This window comes from Schistocerca nitens, chromosome 1 (genome assembly GCF_023898315.1).
Source record: "Schistocerca nitens isolate TAMUIC-IGC-003100 chromosome 1, iqSchNite1.1, whole genome shotgun sequence".
Taxonomy (NCBI): domain Eukaryota; kingdom Metazoa; phylum Arthropoda; class Insecta; order Orthoptera; family Acrididae; genus Schistocerca; species Schistocerca nitens.
This window is the reverse complement of record NC_064614.1, coordinates 1186767500-1186793596: the sequence shown is the minus strand read 5'-3', so window position 1 is coordinate 1186793596 and position 26097 is coordinate 1186767500.

Genomic DNA, 26097 nt, shown 5'->3' with positions numbered 1-26097 from the left:
AGTAGCTAGCTCGATTTCTCAGCACTTGATGAGTATCTGCCACAGTTGGGACAACGTATTCTATGTACCCCCACAGGAAAATGCCCCAAGGTGTGAGCCCTGGTCACCTTGAAGGCCAAAAGCAATGAACAAGATCTTGTTGTCCACCTCTTCCAATCCCACATATTAAGATACCACCGCACCTTACGATAAAGTAGGGGGTGGGGGCGTCTTAATGCATTAAAATGAAATCGTTGGAATCTTCGTGAAGATTATGAAATAGTCATTTCTGCAGCATGTCCATGTGTGACGTACTGTCACAGTTTCCTCCGCCAAAAAAGAAGATCCGCAAAGTGTGTGTACAGAAACGGAACAAGACACCTTCATTTTTGGTGAATTTCTTTGGTGTTCGACGACGACACCAGGATTTGTTAATCCCCAAATCCATTATGGTGGTTTACTTTACCCGATCCGTCCGAAAAGATGAGACGTTCGGAAAAAGAGCCCTCCGCCGTATCTGAGAGAACTGAGACGCAAGATTTTACTTTCAGCTATGGTCGCCGGGACGCTACTACTCCAGTAACTGCTTAACATGCAGGCATCGTTTCAGAACACACCACACCGCTGTTCGTGAAAACTGAAGATCCCGGCCTGCCCGTCTTGAGGTCTCCTAGGGCTCCGTGTGAACACATCTCGGACACGGTCGACATTTTGATCAGACGTGAGTGGCCGACCAGTGGTCTCCCCTTTGCATATGCAACGAACTTCCAAGAATTTTGTATGCCAGTCTTAAAAATGCTTGTGCAGAGGTGGCTCCTTGCTGAATCGGTGGCGGAAAGAACGTTGCACTTGAACAATAGAGTGACTTCGCACAAATTCCAACACGCAGAACGATTTCTCTTGTTGTGCAGTCGCCATGTTGCCACAAACAACAGCTGTCTCAAAACTTTGAACTTCCCTGTATCCAATGGCATACTTGTCCCTAGACTTACTCGCTACTTGAACTAACTTATGCACAGAGCAACACACACACCCATACCCCAGGGAGGACTCGAACCTCCGGCGGGAGGGGCCGCGCAATCCGTGACATGATGCCTCTAACCTCGCGGCCACTCCGCGCGGCGTGTTTCCTTCTTTTATAGTTCGTAATAAAAAATTGGAATCGGCCTCTGTTCCTTCTATTCAAATCACCCGGTAATATGTCGTGTGAGCCGTTTTTTAAAGTAAATAACGTTATAGGCCTATCTCTCCTCTTGCGGCTATTTATAGTGATACGTTTGGCGGCCCGTGGCACTACAAAGTCTGTACACCCCTGCTACTCATTACACCGCCATTAGCGGCACTGCTTAGGAGCCGCCGCGTCGTTCGCCCGCTATGGGAAATTTTCAGCTCCCCTCGGGTGTGCAGAATTGTCCATCGTGTAGACCGGTATTACACTATCATATTCCTTTGTCAAAGATGCTATGTCAAATATTTATGTCAAAGAAATTTGATGGTGTAATAAGGAACTTTGTCAAATCTCGCCTGTCGTCAAAAAAATACGATCAAGTCCAGGGCCTGCAATGTGAAATGTAACCGCTTGGAGCGCTGGCGTCGCTACAGCTGTTTGACATCTTTCATTGTGTTTGTAAACATGGCTTCAAAATTGGTGTGTTCCTTTTACTCCTTTTTCTAATGAACTTACTTCGACTAGTGTGTGTGTGGGGGGGAGGGGGGGGAGAGGGTGAGTAGGCATAAGGTATGCTACTAATTGTGTGTTGTGGGGCAGGTGGAATACTCTGGGGGCGACTTCATGTCCACAATCACAGCTACAGCCATACACCTCTACATCTGGAAACATCCAGGTAGCTTTTCAGCTAGCCAGAATAGAGGATGTGGTCGCACTCTAAAATAAAAATTTATTTCTTAGCTTTCCATTTTACTTTGTCTATTTTTGAACTCTGTGATCCACAAGTTAAAAAGCGCTTCGTCTATTTCGAACTTTTTATTTATTTTGTAGTTGTTGGAACACTATTCCCTTAATTAAATTACTCAAAATTAAAAATATATCTTATTGCCCATATAGTGTACTAAACATTTATTTACCTCCACACATTCCCCATTCAGTGCTATATAAATCGCTTCACACGTTTCTGGAATTATTTTGGTTAATGTGCAATGTGATACTCGAGTGTTGTATTGTAAACTAGAGTAGCTCTTTCCTGTGTCAAAAAATCGTAGTGTCACAGTTTGCCTGTCTTCGGCACATACTGCATTTCTCAAGAGAGTATTCTGTTTTGTAATAGGGTAAGCCACTTTACCGAGCAAATACTGAAATACCCTCTCATCCATTCGTAAGTAATTTGTATATTAAGATCTGACTTCCTCCATTTGCGGCTCTCTTAACAAATTTTTCGGAATGCTTTTCTTATCTCGACGTAATACCTATGGCTTCATCCAAGCATGTTTCCTTTTTCTCCGCGCCGGCCGCAGTGGCCGTGCGGTTAAAGGCGCTGCAGTCTGGAACCGCAAGACCGCTACGGTCGCAGGTTCGAATCCTGCCTCGGGCATGGATGTTTGCGATGTCCTTAGGTTAGTTAGGTTTAACTAGTTCTAAGTTCTAGGGGACTAATGACCTCAGCAGTTGAGTCCCATAGTGCTCAGAGCCATTTGAACCATTTTGAACCTTTTTCTCCGCCGCTTTTCTTCCAAATATACACAAAATGAAATTGAGCTACTAGAAATTGCAGCGCATAATGACAAATTGTTGCCCGCCATCTTGAAATTTGACGAAAAATATGACGACGGTGTAATACCCTTTTAGCACCACCTCAAAGATCTTTGTCAAAGAAATTTGACGAAAATTTGATCCTATTTCTTTATCAAAGAAATATGATTGTGTAATACCGGACATAGCAGTGTCTTTCTTTCTGTCTGTCTGTCTGTCTGTCTGTCTCTCTCTCTCTCTCTCTCTTATTCCGCTCCCCACACACATACAGGATGCTTAGCTGCTTCCACGTAAGTGAAAGCAGGGAGTGGCTGATACTGAAAGATATTGAACAAACTGTTTTTCATGGACACATGGACATTTTCAATGACTTAGTGGTCCTTCAGACAGGGCACGAAACTCCATTCCACAAACTGACATCCGGCACTTGTACAACACAATGAGCCGGCCGCGGTGGCCAAGCGGTTCTAGGCGCTTCAGTCCGGAACCGTGCGACTGCTACAGTCGCAGTATTGAATCCTGCCTCGGACATCGATGTGTGATGTCCTTAGGTTAGTTAGGTTTAAGTAGTTCTAAGTTCTAGGCGGCTGATGGCCTCAGATGTTAAGTCCCATAGTGCTCAAAGCCATTTGAACCATTTGAACAACACAATGCATACACGAATATTTGGTCATATTCATTCAGCATACTGGCAGTTACACCGGTTACTAATGTACCAGCATTTCACATTTGCAATGGCTTATCTCGCGCTTAAATTAACATATGATCTTACAATGTTATTCACTTAAATGTGTTACGTAACCAAATATATTTCCGAAATGACATTACTCCACACTATTTATTTTTTGGTGTTGTGATTTCTTTCCGTCACATATTACGTATCAGAAAATCTGCTATTTAGTTTGTCGTACACTTCAACCATAATCAGTTTACTCACAAAATATTCGATCCCGAATTGAACAGTGTGCGAGAAGTAAAGCACTTATCGTCGGACAACAAACATAACGAATTTTGTCCTGTATCTAATACAAAACAAAAATTTCAGGAATTGTTGCTGCGGAAAGAACATAGCAAATTATTATAAAATCAGCCAGTACTTTCTTATGATTTAGGCGAAATCGAGTCGCGTCCAAAATCGGAAATCATATAACCGTTATGGTGAATGGAAGTGAGGTATTAATTTTTAACGCTTTTACTTTTTAAAAAATGGCTAGTATTGTTCTGCCGCGTCCGGATCAATAGAACGTACAAGCGCAGGAGCCCGTGACCTTGCAGAAAATTGTCCACCGTCCCCTCGCTCCCAGCCGGCCGGAGTGGCCGTGCGGTTCTAGGCGCTACAGTCTGGAGCCGAGCGACCGCTACGGTCGCAGGTTCGAATCCTGCCTCGGGCATGGATGTGTGTGATGTCCTTAGGTTAGTTAGGTTTAATTAGTTCTAAGTTCTAGGCGACTAATAACCTCAGAAGTTAAGTCGCATAGTGCTCAGAGCCATTTTTAACCTCGCTCCCTCCTACCAGCAGCCCGCCGGCAGCGATGGGAATTTCCACGTTCTACGACGGCGACTGCAGCTGAGAAGAATGTGAGCGGCAGGAATGTGTCTGCTAGATCAGTGACGTGTTCTACAGATACGCATACGCGCTGTTCAAAAACCCCTTTCATGAATGCTGCTACGTGAAAATTGTTAACGGTGACTGAATCGCCTGACATCTTCCGTGCGCTGATACTTCTGAAATAACGTCGGTCGAATTCTGCCTGCAATTACTGAAATGTGTTTCTATATTTGCGTTACGACGTACGTTTGGTTTTATTCAGTCAAAACATAGTCAATGGTAGGATTTCCTCGTCTGTTTTTTTGCGTTTAACGTGATGTGTGCATTCGGATTTCAGTTGAATTTTTCCTTTTGTCAGCGGAGCTGTAACTAAAAAATGAAAGTCTGAGACCATAACCGGTGAACAATGACACACAAGGCTTACATTCAAACCTATTAGCAAAGTACAGTATTTCCGGACGACCAGTGACACATTTCACAAACTTGCGCGGCGCAGAAGGCGTGATTAGAAGTGGATCTGTTTCCTCCCCTCTCCCTGCCTATCATGTCACAGGCTTTCTTCTCAGCTGCCTGCTCTCTTTCTCTCTCTCTCTCTCCTTCTCTCTCTCTCTCTCCGTCTTTCTCTCTGTCTCTGTCTCTCGATCTCTCTTTCTGTCCCTCTTTCTCTGTCTCTCTCTGTCTCTGCCTCTGTCTCTCTCTCTCTCTTTTTAACTAAATAAAACACGACGCGTACAGTGTACAATGACAGAGGCCTTCCACAGGAAATCTCAAGTATAATTTTTCATACTACAGTTACAAAAGCCTTGGGACTTAAAACAATTCGCGAAATTTTTTAAAAATACAAAGAACCAACCACACCAGATTAACGTAGTGTTGGAATTCTGACAAGTCTGTGGGGAGCTTATATGACTGACAGTCAATCGCCATTGAAAGCTGACTTTCTCTTTTTCGTTGGTGACTGGCCCATAGTTTCTACTTTGTTTCCCAGGCCGTAGCTACTTGCACATTCAAACGTCTGTTTACTGCGAGGTGCGTAGTACGTTCAGAAAACGATATTTCCTGAATTGTTTGACGAAAAAGAATGGAGTTATCGGCAAGGAGAAAGTGTAAATAATAATAAGCGAGTGCTCATTTTGAAAGTAGAGCGTCCATGCCACAGACACTGTCACACGTTACGTTAAGAGCTAATAAATTACTTCGAGACCTTTTTCAAACAAAAGGATGTCGCAACAAGTTTTCAAGTATATTTTAAATCCCAGTGAGTTATAAATAGAGTCGACCCGACGCTGCTAAAACATTTTCTGTGGAAGGGCTGTTGGTACTCAGACATTTCGTCCTATTTTGTTTACATCATTTTCTACATCTGCCACATGTCGATTTTTCTCCTAATAAGTAGCGTATAAAATTTCAGGTGAAACAGTGCTCCCAATTTTGAAGAACGAATACACCGGATGTTATTGACTAGAGAGCGGTTGTAATGATTTGCATGACTCCGTTCACACACACGTTGAAAGGCGCTTGAAATAAATGCCTGTGCCTAATTGTCCCCCACTGCTCCCTATCCAGGAATTACCTCCTGAGCACACCATTCATGCAACAGTAGGCTCATCGTAGCCAAGAAACCGCGTGCCTAGCGAGGTTGGTTGGTTGGTTTGGGGAAGGAGACCAGACAGCGAGGTCATCGGTCTCATCAGATTAGGGAAGGAAGTCGGCCGTGCCCTTTGAATGGAACCATCCCGGCATTTGCCTGGAGCGATTTAGGGAAATCACGGAAAACCTAAATCAGGATGGCCTAGCGAGGCCTACGAGAAAAGACAGGCCGCGACGCGTACGTCACGAAGGTAGGTCTGCTTCCACTCACCTTAGCAGACAAACAGCGTTTCTACACCTGTTAACTCGTAACTAAGTGTGTACGTACAAACGAGAATTGCATCATCTATTGGAATCCGCTAGTATGGAGTCTTACTGTTATTTGTCCTACAATGATCGGAAAACCAAAGCCGTTCTTATACACTATTGGCCATTGAAATTGCTACATCAAGAAGAAATTCAGATGATAAACGGGTATTCATTGGCTAAATATATTATACTAGAACTGACATGTGATTATATTTTCACGCAATTTGGGTACCTAGATCCTGAGAAATCAGTACCCAGAACAACCACCTCTGGCCTTAATAACGGCCTTGATACGCCTTGGCATTGAGTCAAACAGAGCTCGTATGGCATATACAGGTACAGCTGCCCATGCAGCTTCAACAAGATTCCACAGTTCATCAGGAGTTATGACTGGCGTATTGTGACTAGCTAGTTGCTCGGCCACCATTGAAAAGACGTTTTCAGTTGTTGAGAGATCTGGAGAATGTGCTGGCCAGGGCAGCAGTCGAACATTTTCCGTATCCAGAAAGGACCGTACAGGACCTGCGACATGCGGTCGTGCATTATCCTGCTCAAATGTAGGATTTCGCAGGGATCGAATGAAGGGTAGAGCCACAGGACTTAAGACGTCTGAAATGTAACGTCCACTGTTCAAAGTGCCGTCAGTGCGAACAAGAGGTGACCGAGACGTGTAACCATTGGCACCCCTGTTGTGTCTAGACCATACAGCCTAGACACAATGCTGTAGCCGATAGGGCACGCAAGGCTAACGCAGACGGGCGTGAAGTCTGGAACATGAGAACTTATAAATGAATAAGAAGAAAAGTACGTAGATGCTTGTTACTTAACTTTTAATTAGTCCTTGGAATACATCTCTCTTGAATATTAGTAAGCTATAGGCACTGATACAAATGGCGCCTTGCTAGGTGGTCGCCAGTTAACTTAGCAGAGGGCTATTCTACTGTCTATCTCTCGGCAAATGAGAGCAAGGCTTAGCACGTCCAATCGCTAGCTATGTTGTCCGTACAACTGGGGCGAGGTCTCCTCAGTCTCTCGAGACCTGCCATGTGGTGGCGCTAGGTTTGCGATCACACAGTGGCGACACGCGGGTCCGACATGTACTACAGGACCGCGGCCGATTTAAGTTACCACCTAGTAAGTGTGGTGTCTAGCGGTGACACCACAACCCCATACCATCACGCCAATTGATACGCCAGTATGTCGATGACGAATACACTTTTCCAATGTGCGTTCACCGCGATGTCGCCAAACACGGATACGACCATCATGGTGCTGTAAACAGAACCTGGATTCATCCTAAAAAATGACGTTTTGCCATTCGTGCACCCAGGCTCGTCGTTGAGTACAGCATCGCAGGCGGCCCTGTCTGTGATGCAGAGTCAAGGTAACCGCAGCCATGCTCTCCAAGCTGATAGTCCATGCTGCTGCGAACGTCGTCGAACTGTTCGTGCAGATGGTTGCTGTCTTGCAAACGTCCCCATATGTTGACTCAAGGATCGAGACGTTGCTGCACGATCCGTTGCAGCCACGCGGACAAGAAGCCTGTCATCTCGACTGCTAGTGATACGAGGCCGTTTGGATCCAGCACGGCGTTGCGTATTACCCTCCTGACCCCACCGATTCCATATTCTGCTAACAGTCATTGGATCTCGAGCAACTCGGGCAGCAGTGTCGCGATAAAATAAACCCTAATCGCGATAGGCTACGATCCGACCTTTATCAAAGTCGGAAACGCGATGCTACGCATTTCTCCTCCTTACACGAGGCATCACAACAACTTTTCACCAGGCAGCGCCGGTCAACTGCTGATTGCGTATGAGAAATCGGTTGGAAACTTTCCTCTTGTCAGCACGTTGCAGGTGTCGCCACCGGCGCCAACTTTGTGTGAATGCTCTGAAAAGCTAATCATTTGCATATCACAGCATCTTTTTCCTGTCGGTTAAATTTCGCGTCTGTAGCACGTCATCTTCGTGGTGTAGCAATTTTTGTGGCTAGTAGTGTAATTTGTTATCGCTGTACTGGGGTACAATGAAATTAAAATCATGCCAAGGCGCCACTTCTTGTATAAAATGAAGACTGTTAAGCAGACGAGACTAAATGCTACGAACAAGCCGTCGTATTGTTTATGTCGAGTATTGATGTTAAATTAAATTTTGTTGTAGCACTGTTAATCAGTAGGACATAGTAGGAGATTTCAGTAGAGTATGCAGTTCTCGTTAGTACATACACGCCCAGCTGCGAGTCAACAGGTTTTGAAACGCAATTTGCCTGATGAGCTGAGCTAGCAAGTTGAGGCTTACATTCGTGACGTAGGTACGCGCCGCGACCTGTCACTCTGGTGAGCTTCGTTCCAAAGACACCTCGCGTGGGGGAGGGGGGTGGCGGGGAGAGGCGAGTAGCCTCGCTCCAGGTTTACTGCGCCCTCAAACATCATATGGTCGATTGTGTGAAGCAGGTTAGCGCTAAAACAAAAGTCGGAAATGTGTGTTGTATAAACGTCATACCGCAAATTTTTGCCATCGACCGGCATAAAATTTGACTGGCAAAATTTCCAAGGAATAAATGAAGGTAAGTTGCCATCTTCGCTTTACGTCACGGAAAAAAATAAATTAATTAAAAATCTCAATACGTTTTGCTGAACTGGAAGATGATTAAATGATAATGTTGACACAAATTGTTTACAGTATGCGAAGACGCTACTTCAGCACTACTGAAGTTCGAATTTTTCTTCGGTCTGTATAGTTAAAAGGAAACCAGAAATACTGACTCTTTCCAAATTGAGATAATGTCATAGTTTACCACGTCCGGGTACTGGTCGAAACGGTCATCTATCCGTCACTGCTGGAGAGTGCAGCTCACATATAAGAGATATGAGACCCGCTGTCTTTGGGCTTGACACGGTTACGTCGCTTCTTTATCACTACCTGAAGCGTAAGGCGATAGTATTTACATTTCTATTGCAAAGTACTAGCACTGCCACCCTAGAGGCACCCATTGCTCTCAGCAACTATAGAGGGAGCGCTGTTTGAAGCTCGCGATCGAAACATGGGGCTAGTGAAGCCAACTGACGCAGATAATAATTATTCTGTCGTCAGATGGATCTTTTTTTTTCTTTATGGAGGCAAGTTTTTGGTTGTTTTCGGCAGAGCTGGCTCTGACTAAAAGGATGCTGTAGAAGGAGCCAGCAAGGTTCTGATGAGAAGGGCATCGCGGACTTCCATCAGTTTTTATTAAATATTTGATACTGAAATGAAACAGTCTATACAATTTTCTTTGATTTGTAAGACCACTTCATGTATTAAAGGTGAACATCAAAATGAAAAGAGAACGGTAATTAACGAAAACAAAAAATCGTTTGAGAATAACAACGATACAATTTTGTACAGGAAGTAGATGCCAAAAAGGAATTAGAGAACGTGTACTTATTTTTTAATGAATACTTCTCTATCATTAAACTAACATCTCTTTTCTTCGGTAGCGTTAATCGTAGTCCTCGGCTAATTACGAGCGGCATTCAATAACTAGTGGAACACGTTTCTTTCCTTGGCCAGCTTCGGTTGAAAAAAATGCAGAAATGTTATAGTATATTCCCCCTTCAGCCCGTGTAGTTTCACGAGGTACCGATAGGTTGCAGCTCATTATGTAGTCTTCAAAATGGTGTCCTTAAAGCTAAGCGCAAATTGAGACGCGTATAGAACGTGTGACGTGACACGACACTACAGCGCGACGCGCACTTTCCGCAAATCTCACGCGGGTCCAACGCATATTGAGACGCGAACACGTATTTGCACGCGCCGATTGACGACGCTCTGCGCTGACATAAACGAAGCGTGCACACCGTAAACTTTCTCAAACGATTATACAGAAATTATTCAGTAAAAATATTTCTTTTTACCTTGCTTGCAGCGTCATATGTCAGCTTCGTGGCGAAGTGCCCATCATCTCGCTAATGGTCATACTTATTGGTGTAGTATACACATTTTAGTAAAACGCTACGCGAAATTCGTAAAGTTTACAATGAAAAATAGAGGCCACTACGGTTTTGGGTTTGGTGCGTATTACACCATATGTTGTTGCGTATGAAATTTACCTAACATGCTGAATTATTGTTTAGACTAGGGAGGAGATCTCTATCTGCATCCGATCTCGAGAAAATGTATCCTATGTAGCGCGTTCACTTCCGATCTCACGCCCGTGAGAATGAAATACTCGCAACATCTCTCATATCTCCTAAATAGAAACTAAAGTTTGGTGAATGACAGCACACAAGGAGGAGAGTATTTTGTCATTTCGTAAGCACACGGAACTTTCTTATCTATGGCGATATATCAATACTTCCCTTTCATTTTTTTCACTCCAGTGACAGTAATTTTTTTAAGAGTTATCGACAGCTAGCTGAACAAGAGTTTCCTAGTATGAAAATAAACATGAAATTTCTTCTCTTATGTTACTGCAAACCGACAGTATGAGGTTTCTCGTAAGCTCTTGAGCTCTGTAATTGCCAATTACTTGTTTAATGAGGCACTCTGTTTCAGAATTCTGTCACAAAACTAAGATGAGTACGTTGCAAATTATACTGTGTTTTGGCAAAGGAAGAACAGTTAAACCTGCCAACAAGAGAGATTTGGCCGTTACTCATAAATGGTGACGCTTCATCGAATGAGAAAAGGTTAACAATTCGAATAGAAATAAATTGCTGACTCTCTTGGAATTCTGGGTGAATCTCCGTAACCCATCCCATTTTGAACACTGAGCGAATGGAATGGAAACTCACCAAAGGATATTATTCCGTATCTTGATCTGAGCAGTGTTAAAATACTGATGAGCGTTCCTTCAGCCGGTATGATAGGCACATCCCAGATGCTGGTTACTGACTTACGGCTTTTGCCGGCAGGAGTGGCCGAGCGGTTCTAGGCGCTTCAGTCTGGAACCGCGCGACTGCTACGGTCGCGGGTTCGAATCCTGCCTGGGGCATGGATGTGTGTGATGTCCTTAGGTTAGTTGGGTTTAAGTAGTTCTAAGTTCTAGGGGACTTATGACCTTGGAAGTTAAGTCCCATAGTGCTCAGCGCCATTTGAACCATTTGAACTTACGGCTTGACAAACTGACAATGTGTGATCGCGAATAAAATAGTTGTTACTGAGAAAAATGGTCAGGGTATTGTCAGCAGCAGAGGCTAATGAGTGCTACAGGAATGTAGAAGCTAGCCATCTACATCTATATACTCCGCAAGACACCGGACGGTGCGTGGCGGAGGGTACCTTGAGTAACTCTATCGTTTCTCCCTTCTATTCCAGTCTCGTATTGTTCGTGGAAAGAAAGATTGTCGGTATGCCTCTTTGTGGGCTCTAATCGCTCTGATTTTATCCTCATGGTCTCTTCCCGAGATATATGTAGGAGGGAGCAATATACTGTTTGACTCCTCGGTGAAGGTATGTTCTCGAAACTTCAACAAAAGCCCCTATCAAGCTACTGAGCATCTCTCTTGCAGAGTCTTCCACTGGAGTTTATCATCTCCGTAACGCTTTCGCGATTACTAAATGATCCTGTAAAGAAGCGCGCTGCCCTCCGTTGGATCTTCTCTATCTCTGTCAACCCTATCTGGTACGGATCCCACACCGGTGAGCAGTATTCAAGCAGTGGGCGAACAAGTGTACTGTAAGCTACTTCCTTTGTTTTCGGACTGCATTTCCTTAGGATTCTTCCAATAAATCTGTCTGGCATCTGCTTTACCGACGATTAATTTTATGTGGTAATTCCATTTTAGCCATGTGAGTTCGGAAAACATTGTCATGAAAGTAGATCTGTCTTGTCTGCAGTACATTTCAACAAATTAAATATATCTAATCACCACACTCTTTTAGGATATTCCTACATCCGTAATAATACCGACCGTTTTTGTCATTTGAGTAGCCTGTTGTATAATTAGTTTATTAATGCTGATAATGTACATGCAACAATTCAAATGCTTTTTCTCGTCACGGCGAGCTAATTAAAACAATGTTATTTATGACCGCTTTTCGACTGTTTCTAGCTTGCAGTGGAAACGTGATGTCCACTTGTACATATTATGGTTCAAATGGCTCTGAGCACTATGGGACTCAACTGCTGTGGTCATCAGTCCCCTAGAACTTAGAACTACTTAAACCTAACTAACCTAAGGACATCACACACATCCATGCCCGAGACAGGATTCGAACCTGCGACCGCAGCAGTCGCACGGTTCCGGACTGCGCGCCTAGAACCGCGAGACCACCGCGGCCGGCGCGTACATAGTATGATGTCTCTTATTACATCCATATCCAAGTAACGATAGTGAAACTTATGTGCTTCATATTTTGGACACTTTTTACCACAAGCAAAAAGGGGTCATAACTGTGGAAATTACACCTTTTCGACAATCTTAGAGATACGTCAGCATAACAGGCAGCAAGTAGATAACCTTGTTTTACTTTCCTGCCTCGCTTCTAAATCAGGTGATTTTCTAATATTCCTTACTTCCTCAATCATTACCCTCACGTTGAATCGTCTGTCCCTTCTTACGGTCTGAAAACATTGTGGAGGAAGAAGATATAAGCCCAGTGGCTAATGGATCACCAGTTACTGAACTGGGCACTGTTCTTGAAAAAAGGAGGAACAAAACAAAAGAGCTGAACAGATATTTGTAATTGAAAACTATTATGCACTAACGAAAATGGGATGGAGCGCTTAAAAGGCGAAAAACGAAACACTACTCAGTGATAATAAAATTCAGTATATCATAAGGCTGTATTTTTCGGACGGCCAATACTTCCACTGCCCATATGCGCCATGCCGAAGTGAGCATACGGCAGCAGTGGCTTCCCGCTCCCCGCCTCACCCCTCCCGCTGTGGTCGCGTGGCGCGCGGATCGAGAAACTGTGCCACAACCACGACGCCGCGCGTCCCGGCGCAGGCAAGTGTCGCTCCCTACGCTGCTGCCTCGAAGAACTAAACCTTGGCCCGCGCAAGGTATGACGACGCCTGTCTGGAACATTACACCACCTACGGTTGCACTGCAAAGTCGGAGCTCTGCAGCATGTTTTTACTTAGCTATCAGCCTGGGAGCGTCACAGAGATCATTCCCTCCCACTGGTTGAAAAGTGCTATAGCAATCGTCACGGAAGTAGGCAAGTCGTCACCGCCACTTAACAATAGTGGCACTTAGTGATAATTTCAAATAATGGAAAAAATTTCCAAAAATATATCAGACATCTTTATTTTTAGTCAAGAATATGAGAGAGAACGTTCGAAATGAAAATTCTCACTAGTCGTTACGAAAAAATAAAATAAAATAAAGTAAAATTAAAAACTGACTTTGCAAGAAATATATTTTTTCACTCCACTCTGAGGAAAAAGCCAGTAACACTAACGCATTTGCACTCAAAAAATGTAAGAACATTCTCAAAGTGTATAAATGTATTTAATACATATTTTACCGTAAAAACGTAAAACTATTGAGAGATAAAAAATAAAATATCCTAAGAGGTGTGAAACTGTTTCGCCAGTGTAACGTAGATCGTCGTTGCTGATGAATTTGTGCTACGTTTGACTTTGAAGAAACTTCCAGCGAGAGAGTTCTTAACTATAAAATTAATTTTGGTAACTTCTGAGACATAATCACTTCATCGTGTCCCTTACGAACGATATTTATTTGCGACAGACTCCATACGTTCAAATGGTTCAAATGGCTCTGAGCACTATGGGACTCAACTGCTGAGGTCGTTAGTCCCCTAGAACTTAGAACTAGTTAAACCTAACTAACCTAAGGACATCACAAACATCCATGCCCGAGGCAGACTCCATACGTGTCAGTGCAAGATGACTTCATGACCGCCTCCCCGATTCTGGTTCCGACGGCTCGCGTTAATAGGGCCAAGAATATTCCCTAACTACAGAAGAGATTATATATGCAACTTTAACAGAACCTCCGTCTCTGCACCCATCACCCGGAACATTAATACAGATGTAGAGCCTACCCGTGGGGACTTTCAGGCTGCCATTTCCCTTGGAGTATTCCGAAATATTTTTGCTTGTATCGTTTTGCGAAACGCAAGTTAGCCTCCGTACGCCATAAATGCACAGTGCGTAAAACTGTACCTCTTCGGGAGGCCATATCCCTTCGTACCATACGAAATTTGTCCGTTGTTACATTTCCTGAGCTGAAAATCAATGTATTTCAAAATGCGAATAACGGACGTATCCGAGCCGTCATACTGAATTTTGTGTTGTAGTTGGACACAACCTTTGCTGGCAGTAGAAAACTCTCCTCTACCGTAGCAGTCTAAAACGGTCCGGCAGACCACTTCTTTATTAAAACCGTCCGTTTCAGTAAATGTACTTTCCCGTTTTACATCCCTTTTGTGGCGTAACAAAGACATTAGTCACACCTACAATTCCTGAATTTAGGATAACCCTAACACTTTACACTATTATTTTTTAGGCTTCTCATGCCGTCGCCATCACATTTTATGCTTGGGCAAAGTTAAAGTTCCGTCTTGCTTCATCACGAGCAAGTTTCTTGAAATGTTCAGGAAATCAGATATTACATATTTATAGACACGATTCTTCGCATCGACGATGATTGCGACAGAAGATATACTTATTTTGCGACGTCTTTACGAATCATATGTTTCTGGCTAACAAAAGAATATTATTTATAGTGTGTTTTAATAAACCGCTTCAGCTGTATTTAGTCCTTTACTATTGGATCACTATCAGTTTCGCGGCACTAAAAGCCACAGCTTCAGGTGAACATATGTGTAACAATAAATCCAGAAGGAACAATAACCCTGAGATATACACTGGTATGGTAAATTATATTAAGGTGTTAAAAGCTATTAAAAACTATGAATATTAAAATGGCAGTTCTAGGCGCTTCAGTCCGTAACCGCGCTGCTGCTGTAGTCGCAGGTTCGAATCCTGCCTCGGGCATGGATGTGTGTGATGTTCTTAGGTTAGTTAGGTTTAAGTAGTTCTAGGTTCTAGGGGACTGATGACCTCAGAAGTTAAGTCCCATAGTGCTTAGAGCCATTTGAACGATCTTGCATATTAAAATCAGAAGAAACATTAGAGCAGAAAAGCTCGGAGCTTTGAACCCAACATTCGTAGTCCGTCAGAGCAGAACACCAATAAAAGCCGATGTTTCTTAGAATAAAACAGCCGGATTCCAATACAGCGGATGGGTCCTAAACAAATCATACCACAGTGATCCATTGGTAAGGTAAAAAAAATGTATATGTCGTGTGACTAGGGCCTCCCGACGGGTAGACAGTTCGCCGGGTGCAAGTCTTTCGACTTGACGCCACTTCAGCGACTTGCGCGTCGATGGGGATGAAATGATGATGATTAGAACACTCGGTCGCTGAGCGGAGAAGATCTTCGACCCAGCCGGGAATCGAACCCGGGCCCTTAGGATTGACATTCTGGCGCGCTGACCACTTAGCTACCGGGGGCGGACATTGGTAAGGTGGAAATAAATGAAAAACTATTAAGGCCTAATTTTCAGCCCGAACTTTGGGGTGTCCGGGCAGAACATCCCTCCATTTTGTGGCAACCACTTCTTGGTCTTTCATTCTGGTCCAGAATTAGGTCTTCATAGTTTTTCAGTTATTTTTATCTTGCTAATGGTTCACTAAGGTACGATTTGTTTAGGACCCATTCACTATATTAGAATCCGGCTGTTTTATCCTCTGACATACCACCTTTTACCGGTGTTCAGTCGTGACGGACAAAAGAATGTTGGGTACGAAGTTCGTAGCTTTTCTGCTCTAATGTTTTAATTATGTGAGTACTAATATTTTAATATTCTCATGTAAAATGTTTAATAGTTTCAAATTTTTTTAAAAAATCTTACAATACTTTACCACATCAGTGTGTATCCCATTGTTGTTATTCCTTCTAGTTTTATTGTTACGCAAGTGTTCACCTGAAGACATGGTTTTCAGTGCCACGAAATCGGTAGTGATACGTTTACAAAGGACTAAATACAGCTGAAGCGATTTATTAATACTCAATATGACCATACGTAGCTGTGGTTGCCCTACCTACTAAATTGAAAGCACAATGATATTATTTCCGCGAATAAAAGCGATAAGGTCGTTTTAAAGCAAAATTTGCTTCTTTCGCGATAAACACGATATTCCAGCGAAATTATTAGAGAAAAGGAGCTTAAAATTTTGTTACGAGACTATGTTGATGAAGAGAAAAGAAAGAGAGAACTAAGATTCGTCAACAGGACAGAAATACCTGTTATGTTTAATATTCCGGAAAATCTCTTTGAAGCGTGACACCAAAAAGTGAAAGGCTTAAGGAGGGCTAGATGTTTTCTATGTAATTCGCCACAAATATCGCCGACCTGGACTCCAGGCTTCTTTCAAAATGAAATTTGCAAGGAACGTTGCTGGGATGAAGCCTGGCTGGGAATCCCAGCTCAGCCTACCTTCTCGCGATACAGTGCTAATATACTTCGAAATCTCTACTAACGTCTACTGGCTGCACGGCTGACTGCTCAAGGGATTAGTGTATTTCGGCGTCCTGGTTCATGCGAAATAAATGAAGTGACCACCATCACTAAGTACTATTGGGGAACTACAAGTTGGCACGCGGATTCCATAGTTGTGATCGGTAGCAGTCGACAAAAGCCGGGGGACTTAGTGCCGTAGTAATTTGTAGATGGATATTCGCTGTCAACTATGCAGCGTGCTATTAGCCTTTTTTAATTACATTGTCGTCCGCTTTGTTGTTGAGCTGTAATGTTGGGGTCCGTGTTCTGTTGCGCTATTTTCATTGTGATCTTTTTAGAAAATGAGTCATGTTGCGGTTGCTGGCGTAAATGATGGCCTTCCACTCCAAAAAAGGAAGCCATTATCAGGAGCTCGAAGAAGCTAAAAAACAAATTTTTGTTGCCTGCACTGCATGTGGAGGGGGATTTGCTTTCCCCCGCAACCCACCTGGCCCACAACATCCGCTCTCGCTGCAACCCCGCTAGCAAACGCCAAGTTGTAGCTTGCGAGCGGTAACGAAGACAAGTGTTGCGGTGTAGAGCACAAATAAACAGTTTGCGAGTGAAACATTATACATTTCAGAAAGCGATATTTTCATGTGTAAATTTTGTAATGTTCGTATCGAATGAGAGGAAAGACACTGTCTCAAAACATTGCTTCAAAAAAAAGGAACATTTAGAGCAGGGGTTCTCAATCCGAAGCAAGTGTCAATGCGACACAGGAAGCGAACATCCATCACACGATGGGTAAAAACAGAACAAAAAATCCGTAAAATTTATTTTATGTAAAGTTATATATTGAATGTTTTCAACTTGAAACTCATGCCACACGACGCTATTCTCTCATTGGTCCACTCCTTTTTTTTTGTGGTTGTTAGTGTTAAGTTTCTGATGTACGGACCAAAAATAATCGTCCTCTTCCATTTGGCCCGTGTAAGCTAAGAGGTTGGACACCCCTGATTTAAGTGTTCGTTTTCCCGCGCGCTGTTCGCGAGCGGAGCGATAGAGAAGCATCCTGAACGTTGTTAGATAAAACTCTGCCAGCCACTTAACTTAGAATTTCAAAGTAGTCACGTAGATGCAGATGTAGGTACCTACGATGGTGATGGAGAAAGTGTGGCGCTGCTAGTACAACGTGCAGTATTGCTCGAGTGCATTTGGCACATGACCTGGAGCATCCCAAGTAGTGTCTGGCGTTCTGCCTCTTGACCCGCGTGCCTGATAAGAACAGGCATCTAACAGATGCTGGAAAGCAATCCATCTAAACTAAATTACATCCCCAGACTCGACAAGAACATCGCATCTCTATTGGCGGATATACAGGGTTAACATTAATAAAACCGACAAACAGCAGGGATGGATTTCTAATTGGAAATGGAGAAAAAAAGGTACTACGAATATGTCTCGAAACGGACTATGGGTGCGCATCGACAACAGATCGTCTCGGATCCATCGGATTGCAGGTGATAGGGATAGTAGCGGTTGTCATGCAGGATACACGTAATCGTACATTGACTTACACCATGTTGGTGGGACATTTGTCTGGAGCTTCTGCAAAGGTTCGTCTCACTACCCTGTAGATCCTGGTACCGACTCTGGTGTCTGCACAATCGGCCGCCTTCCTCGTCGTTCGTCTGTGTGAAGGGACTTATGAACACCCAAACGCCCAAAAAGGGGCTTGAAATGTTGCGTGCTATGGTCGGTGTCTATGAGGGTACTTGCTTTGGTACAGCCGTACTGCCTCTCGAAATTTTTCATCTGCTTGGCCTTACAGAAACACCATCTCGGCTTGTTCCCTACATGAATACCGGACCATTCTGCTGCTTACAGTACCATGCGTCAATAACATAGCCTGTCCAACACACAAGGAACACACGGCACGTGGTCAGGGGAACTTTCGTTCATCAGTGTCATCTACCGTGGTAGCGATACATTTCCGGACACATATTCATAAGACCTTTTTTCCTATATAACCAGTCAGGAATCACTCCTTGCAGTTTGTTGGTTTTACTAGTTTCCTCCCTGTATTTTGAATTTTGATTTATGGAAAGAGAGACGAGAGTTCGCTGTCGACGGGTGGCGAACGTATTGCCCCTTCCCAAATGTCAAGAGAGATTCTACATGGTTGACGTTCAATCAACTGCTGGCTTTCCCACTTCGTGGCAGGCTATCGTCAACACACAGACCGAGATATTCACTCTGCAGCGGAGTGTGCGCTGACATGAAACTTCCTGGCAGATTAAAACTGTGTGCCGGACCGAGACTCGAACTCGGGACCTTTGCCTTTAGCGGGCAAGTGCTCTACCAGCTGAGCTACCCAAGCACGATTCACGCCCCGTCCTCACAGCTTTACTTCCGCCAGTACCTCGTCTCCTACCTTCCAAACTTCACAGAAGCACTCCTGCGAACCATGCAGAACTAGCACTCCTGAAAGAAACGATATTGCGGAGACATAGCTCAGCTACAGCCTAGGGGATGTTTCATATCAGCGCACACTCCTCTGCAGAGTGAAAATGTCATTCTGGAAACAGTGCTAGTTCCGCATTGTTCGCAGGAGAGCTCCTGTAAAGTTCAGAAAGTAGGAGACGAGGTACTGGCGGAAGTAAAGCTGTGAGGACGGGGCGTGAGTCGTGCTTGGGTAGCTCAGTTGGTAGAACACTTGCCCGCGAAAGGCAAAGGTCCCGAGTTCGAGTCTCGGTGCGGTACATAGTTTTAATCTGCCGGGAACTTTCAACAGAATATTCATCGGTTTCTAGAGAAAAGTGTCACCCACTTGTGATGGCAGTAACATTCATACGCCTGATGCACAGAACTCGAATGTTCAGTCCATAAGCCCTGATGGCAGAATAGAGAGACGGCAGCTTCCTGGGACTCTTGCCTGCGCGACATTGCGAGATGAGGTGGCTTTTCAATGCAATAGTCAAAAGCGAGAGTTTTTCCTTTTTTTCTACCAACCTCTTCATCTCCGAGTAGCACTTGCAACCTAAATCTTCAGTTATTTGCAGGGTGTATTGCAATTTCTGTCTTTCTCTGAAGCTATTGCTCTCTACAGCTTCGTCTAGTGCCATGGAAGTCATTGCTTGATTTCTTAACATTCTTAACGCATGTCCCTTCCCCTTGTCAGTGTTTTCTACATATTCCTTTCCTCTCCGATTCTGCGCAGAACGTCCTCATTCCTTACCTTATCAGTCCATCTAATTTTCAACATTCGTTTGTAGCACGGCATCTCAAACGCTTCGATTCTCTTCTGTTATGGTTTTCCCACAATCCATGTTTCACTGCCATGCTATGTACATTCTCAGAAATTTCTTCCTCAAGTTAAGGCCTACTTTGACACCAGTAGACTTCTCTTGGCCAGGAATTCCCTTTTTGCCAGTGCAAGCCTGCTTATGATATCCTCCTTGATCCATCCATAGGTTATTTTGCTGCCTAGGTAGCAGAATTCCTTAACTTCATTTATCTCGACATCGTCAATCCTGATGTTAAGTTTCTCACTGGTCTCATTTGTTCTGCTTCTCATTGCTTTCGTCTTCCTTCGATTTACTCTCAGTCCATACTTTGTACCCACTAGACCGTTCATTCCATGTAGTTCTCCTTCCCTTTCACTCAGGATAGCAATGTCATCCGCCAATCTTATCATTGATATAGTTTCACCTTGAATTTTAATTCCACTCTTGAACCTTTCATTTATTTCCACCATTGCTTCTTCGATATAGAGATTGAACAGTAGGGATGAAAGAATACATCTCTGTCTCACACCCTCTTTAACCGAGCACTTTGTTCTTGGTCATCCACTCTTATTACTCTCCCTTGGCTCCTGTGCATATATTACTCGTTTCTCCCTATAGCTTACCCCTATTTTTCTCAGAATTTCGAACATCTTGCACCATTTGACACTGTCGAATGCTTTGTCCTGGTAGAAAAATCCTAGTAATGTGTCTTGATTTTTCTTTAGTCTTGCTTCCATAATCAACCGCAACGTCAGAACTGTCTGATGACTTTACCTCTCCGAAAGCAGAGTTGATCGTCATCTACCACATCCTCAATTTTCTTTTCCATTCTTCCGTATATCATGCTTCTCAGAAACTTGGATGCATGAGCTGTTAAGCAGATTGTGCAATGATTCCCGCACTTGTCACCTCTTCTAGTCTTCTGAATTGTGTGGATGATACACTCCTGGAATTTGAAATAAGAACACCGTGAATTCATTGTCCCAGGAAGGGGAAACTTTATTGACGCATTCCTGGGGTCAGATACATCACATGATCACACTGACAGAACCACAGGCACATAGACACAGGCAACAGAGCATGCACAATGTCGGCACTAGTGTAGTGTATATCCACCTTTCGCAGCAATGCAGGCTGCTATTCTCCCATGGAGACGATCGTAGAGATGCTGGATGTAGTCCTGTGGAACGGCTTGCCATGCCATTTCCACCTGGCACCTCAGTTGGACCAGCGTTCGTGCTGGACGTGCAGACCGCGTGAGACGACGCTTCATCTAGTCCCAAACATGCTCAATGGGGGACAGATCCGGAGATCTTGCTGGCCAGGGTAGTTGACTTACACCTTCTAGAGCACGTTGGGTGGCACGGGATACATGCGGACGTGCATTGTCCTGTTGGAACAGCAAGTTCCCTTGCCGGTCTAGGAATGGTAGAACGATGGGTTCGATGACGGTTTGGATGTACCGTGCACTATTCTGTGTCCCCTCGACGATCACCAGTGGTGTACGGCCAGTGTAGGAGATCGCTCCCCACACCATGATGCCGGGTGTTGGCCCTGTGTGCCTCGGTCGTATGCAGTCCTGATTGTGGCGCTCACCTGCACGGCGCCAAACACGCATACGACCATCATTGGCACCAAGGCAGAAGCGACTCTCATCGCTGAAGACGACACGTCTCCATTCGTCCCTCCATTCACGCCTGTCGCGACACCACTGGAGGCGGGCTGCACGATGTTGGGGCGTGAGCGGAAGACGGCCTAACGGTGTGCGGGACCGTAGCCCAGCTTCATGGAGACGGTTGCGAATGGTCCTCGCCGATACCCCAGGAGCAACAGTGTCCCTAATTTGCTGGGAAGTGGCGGTGCGGTCCCCTACGGCACTGCGTAGGATCCTACGGTCTTGGCGTGCATCCGTGCGTCGCTGCGGTCCGGTCCCAGGTCGACGGGCACGTGCACCTTCCGCCGACCACTGGCGACAACATCGATGTACTGTGGAGACCTCACGCCCCACGTGTTGAGCAATTCGGCGGTACGTCCACCCGGCCTCCCGCATGCCCACTATACGCCCTCGCTCAAAGTCCGTCAACTGCACATACAGTTCACGTCCACGCTGTCGCGGCATGCTACCAGTGTTAAAGACTGCGATGGAGCTCCGTATGCCACGGCAAACTGGCTGACACTGACGGCGGCGGTGCACAAATGCTGCGCAGCTAGCGCCATTCGACGGCCAACACCGCGGTTCCTGGTGTGTCCGCTGTGCCGTGCGTGTGATCATTGCTTGTACAGCCCTCTCGCAGTGTCCGGAGCAAGTATGGTGGGTCTGACACACCGGTGTCAATGTGTTCTTTTTTCCATTTCCAGGAGTGTATTTTTCCGGAAGTCACATGGTATATCGCCAGAGTCATACATTCTACAGACCATCGTGAATAATCGTTTTGTTGACACTTCTCCCAGTGATTTTAGAAATTCTGACGGAATGTTATGTATGGCTTCCGTCTTAATTGATCTTAAGTCCTTCAAAGCTCTTTTAAATTCTAACACCATTATCTCTTCTAAATCAACTCCTGTTTCTTCTTCTATCACGTAGACAAATCTACCCCCTCATAAGGGCCTTCTACATACTCTTTCCCCTTTCTGCTCTCTCCTCTGCATGTAGTACTGGAATTCCCGTTACACTATTAATACTACCATCCTTCCTGTTGATGTTCCCCTTCCTGCTTTTAATGTTACCATCTTTGCTTTTGATATCACCGAAGGTCATTTTGACTTCCTGTATGCTGAGCCAGTCTTTCCAACTATCATTTCTTTTTGTGTTTCTCCACTTTTCTCATGCAGCCATTTCGTCTTAGCTTCCCTTGTACTTCTTTCTTTCTTTCTTCTGTTACCCATCGTTTCTTCGGAGTTACCTTCTTCTACCTATGTTTTTTTTCCCAACTTCTGTGATTGCCTATTTCACAGTTGTCCATTCCTCTTCAGCTGAGCTATTCCTTATTTCTCTGTCTATAGTATTAGAGAACTTCAGGCGAATCTCGTCATTCCTTAGTACTTACGTATCCCACTTCTTTGAGTACTGGTTCTTCCTGACTGATATCTTAAACTTCAGTTTACTCTTCATCACTACTGAACTGAGTCTGTATCTGCTCCTGGGTACGCCCTACAATCCAGTATCTGATTTCTGAATCTCTATCTGATCACGATATAATCTAACTGAATTCTTCTCGTATCACCCGGCCCCTTTTTCAAGCATACCTTCTGCTCATGCGATTTTTGAACAGAGTTTTCGCTATTACTAGCTGAAATTTATTACAATACTCAGTCTTTCTCCTCACTCATTCCTTGTCCCAAGCATCTTTCAAAAATACAACGAATACATTTGAGTTACCTGGCGGATGACCCACGTATAAAGATAAATATTTTTTTACAAAATAGAAAGCTCAGTCATTCATTTTCGTGTCCGATCAGGATTTCCTGAATGTAGCAACTTTGATGGCTATTTTATTTGCCTCGATCAATTCCCATGTTGTGTTAGGTAGAGAGTGTATTATCAAATGCCCTGGATCTCGTCTCCGTCAACTGAAAGGCTGCTCTATGTTTGCATGGTTTTGCAAGAGGAAGGGTCCATCCTAGGACGACTCAGTGATCTTCAAACAGGTTAGGGCAGATCGTTCCCTGGTTCTCTCTTCCTCTCAAGGATATCCAACGTGAGCTTACTCTTTCATCTAATGACGCAGTTCGAGTCCGGTATACCTCGAGTGGCTGAGTCTTAATAATCCAGCTCTTTGTAGATTTCACTCGACTGACTACAGCCTTGCTATCGTGAAATTAACTGACGGTGATCATTGATTTACTTTGCCCTCTCCGCAACGGCAGCGGCGGCCGTTGTGACAATACAGGGAACTATACCAACAACCGGATGTAATTTCTTGACTGAAGTTGGTTTCGTACATCACGACAGGATTCGAAAGCGTTCATTGACTGTACTCTACGGTCCAGTTCACACAGAGATAGTATGACGGGTACGCATTGCTTCGCGGTTCGCGCCATGTCCGTTTGTCACAGCGAAGGGACGCGTGGCGGAGACATCCAAGTGGCACGCTGATGTTTTCATAAACTTGATGTAACCCGACTTGCCTCAGGAAAAGTTTTATGTAGGTGAAACAAAGCTACATTCGTCTCTGTAGATAGTTACGCAGTGAAGCTCTTACTTTTCATGTTGTCCACTACGATGTCTTTCTCATTCGTTTTTTGGGAAAAAATCTCTGAAAAACCAAATCTTACAGCCTGAAATCACAGTTTATAGAGTGCTGATCTTATTTTCGTTATTGATCATGGCTGCTGTGATATTTTCCAAATAAGAAAACCACCGGGCATATCTTGAAAAGTGGGTTTTAGAACATAGGTTGCTGCATACAAACTATAGATAATAAATCGAAATTCTTTTAGCAGTGGAAGGAGAGCGATACCTATTTCCAGTTCCGAGTGTAATGTGTTGTCATTTTGTGTAAAGTGCTGGTGGGGAAAGCTATTTTTTGATTGCGTGCAAGTGGATACGTCTTAATGTCTTCTCAAGTCCAAGGTGGTTAACAGACATTTTACATATATATTAATTTTGGCCCTGTAATACCACTAATGTTAGGTGCGGATCGTGTCAAATTAACTAGAAATTCTGCTGTGACATAACAAGAATGCACAAATTGATATAACTGAGAATTTGGGATTTTTTTCTAAAATGATAGCACATCTTCTCCCTTTCTCAAATGGCTCAAAAGGCTCTGAGCACTATGGGACTTAACATCTATGGTCATCAGTCCCCTAGAACTTAGAACTACCTAAACCTAACAAACCTAAGGACATCACACAACACCCTCTCCCTTTTTCATTCTACATCTAATTTATCACTGTTTTCAGGGATCAAGTGATCCACAACAAGCAAGTTCAATTACTTTCTACTCTCAACAAAATAATCAACATTTAGACATTGAAAATGTAGTTATTAAAAATTTATATATGAGAAACAATTAAATCTTCATCAGTGAAATTTACATCTACGTCGTCGTAGCTGTTCAATGGACTAAGCTGATAGCCGGCCGCAGTGGTCTAGCGGTTCTGGCGCTGCAGTCCGGAACCGCAGGACTGCTACGGTCGCAGGTTCGAATCCTGCCGCGGGCATGGGTGAGTGTGATGTCCTTAGGTTAGTTAGGTTTAAGTAGTTCTAAGTTCTAGGGGACTTATGACCTAAGATGTTGAGTCCCATAGTGCTCAGAGCCATTTGAACCATTTGACTAAGCTGATGGAGAATGAAATTTTATCTTTTTTATTAACCAGACTCTCATGTACTCAATGGCTGGTATGTTAATATGTAACTCTTGAAATTCTATATTCAAAGTGTACACAGGATGGAGTGAGCAAACTCTCAACATTTAATGTCGCCTAATGCGCGCTGGTACATTACCAATCTGTAACTGCAGCGGCGTTGTCACCATGCTGGATTTGAAATGGTAATTCCCTGCTCTGGCCTTGACTGAATCCCTCAGTCTCAACTTTCCTGCGTTCTGTAGAACATTACATTTTCGATAGTCGAAATAATGGCTATTGCACACTAGCTAAGGGATGGAGCGACGTGCACATTGTTCTGCCCGCAAAAATTCCCGCAGGAATATGAACTACCGCTTTACAACTGTCACCACGATACGTGAAGCGTACCGCCCTCACTTCGCAGACGTAAAGGTCTCAATGTCTTCGGTATTTTTCCATACATAGGTGTGGCCTGCTGCAAGACGAGAGAACTCTGTTAATTTAATTCTCAAAAATGCTTTTATATGACGTGACTGTCCCCACCGTGTCTCTTCTACGTCACACAGTATGGTTTCAGCCAACCGCTTCCTCGTTATAGGTGAATTTTTCTTGCTGGGTGTCCGCTGGCCTTGTTAATGCTGTCCAGCCACTTACCCGCAGTCTCGGCTGTGTTTATTTAAAAGTTATTATATTGTTCTCGCCTTATTTCTTTTTGTACTGCAGCTGGGCCTTCTTTTGTTATTGTCAATTGGGGTTTCCCAACGCCATTAGGCATGAGCACAGTCTGCCTCCAAACTGCGTTTACTTTATCTCATTTACACATGCCCCTGTCGATATTGTTTTGTTATTCGGTACATGAGATTATTACAATTGCTTCCTATTAACAATGTAGGGTTGTTTTCTGGGGATTTTTATTCTG